The sequence below is a fragment of the Pholis gunnellus genome (assembly GCF_910591455.1).
Source record: "Pholis gunnellus genome assembly, chromosome: 13".
Classification (NCBI taxonomy): domain Eukaryota; kingdom Metazoa; phylum Chordata; class Actinopteri; order Perciformes; family Pholidae; genus Pholis; species Pholis gunnellus.
Genome location: NC_136540.1, coordinates 9,425,183 through 9,427,014, shown reverse-complemented (window position 1 = coordinate 9,427,014; position 1,832 = coordinate 9,425,183).

Here is a 1,832-nt window from a genome sequence, read left to right as displayed (position 1 = left end):
TATGTAACATCCACTCAACCTTCTGTCCATCCCGTCGCATCCTTGCTGTGTCCGGCCCGGATCTGCAGGAATGTCACGGTGAAAAAGAGCAGAGAAGAACGAGAGGTGGGGTGTGAGGGTCGAAAGAGGTTTGAAGTGGCTTAGCGGACAGTATGGTGTAAATGCCAGATGGTCCAATGAAAAGCCAGCAGAGCTAAACGGACTCACAGGTCCTTATCAGTTTCCTCTGATGCATGATGAACAAACAAAACAGTCACTTTGTTTATCTCTCTCTTTCTCTGTCTGTTTCTCTTTTCTCTCGGACGCCCTCGTATTTGCCTTTGGTTTGACTCTGTGCCTGTCATTGGGACAGCCAGCATGCTTTAATTAAACAAGCAAGATGGCCTTCAAGAGTGTGCCAGAGAGAGCATGTAACTTATTGACACGTTGCATAATCATTGTCCGAATAATTCAATAAACTGTGAAACTGGATAACATTTAAAAAAAAAAAATGTTCATCCCCCTGACCAGACAGCAGGACTATTTCTACCTGTCGTGTGTTTGCAATGCTGTTGATTCTGTGTGTACCACACATACGGCTGGAGGCGGAGGTAATGTTATGTAAGGTTTTGCCGGTAAAGATGTCTTGTTGGTTAAAAACGTTTCTTTTTCTCCCTCTAAAGACCCAAAATGAAGGCAGGATAAACACAAGAAAACAAAACATGAATGAATAGGTGGATTCAGAGAAAGCCGACATGCCGCCAGCACCCCTTTGAGGCCTTTGGCTGTTATCATTTGAGACATCTTTAGCATATAATGCTAATTGCCGATAACATCTCTTTCTGTGTGGTCTGTGTCTTGTTGTGACAGGCAGGGGTAATAGAGGAAACATAGTTAGGTGTTGTGATCACATTGGGGAGCAAAGCAGCCTGATTATTTTTTTGTCTATATAGTTGGAATGAGTTTTAGAATGCCTCCTGCTGTGACACATTTTATGTGAATTTGACACAAAACTGCATGATTTATTTTTCATGGGCTTAGGATTCATCTCCTTCCAGGTTCTGCCCTGTACCTGCCATGTTTGAGTCTTTTGTGGTTCATGGTTCCTGCAGGGAGGGAGAGAGAGAATAGAAGTGGAACAAGCCAGCCAACATTTGACTATGAGCTATTTCCATCTATTGCACTGACACAAACTGGCATGCACTAAAATATATATGAAGTGTTTCACTCAAAAGTGATATCAACTGTTCAAAAAATGTAACACTTACTCTGACAAAGTGATTGCTGCCATGAAAATACAGCTATTGCTGCAGCTGCTGGTTTTCTTAAGATGTACCCTGCAAACAGTAAATGACTTAGGATGTAATGACACATTCCTGAAGTGTTTCTTGATCATTTTAAAGATTCATTTTTTCCCTCTTCAGGCATTCATTCTACCACTGAATCCTGACTTTTCTCAGTGCATGCATACACAATATATCAACATATAATATGTTGCACTGCATTAAAGAAACGTACAGTATTTTGGGAGCTGGCCTGTTGAGCAAACATCTGTACTTCAGCACATGCATGGACACATAGTACACGCACATACTGTATACACCTCCTCGCTCCTTAATTGGCCAAAACGTGTGTGTTTGTGTGACACGGAAAATTAAAAAAAAACATGATCAGGGGAATGTCTGGTTGCCATGTGAATGTTTTCTGTCAGGCAGTCAACCTAGCGGTGTTTATCCGAGGAGGGTTGGATGTTAACAAGGACAAAGTTTGTGTGTCAACTCCACAGGGGTGGAATAATCCCAAATCACAAAGGTTCCTTGGTGCGTTTCCTTGTTAGCTTCCCTTGTTGGCTA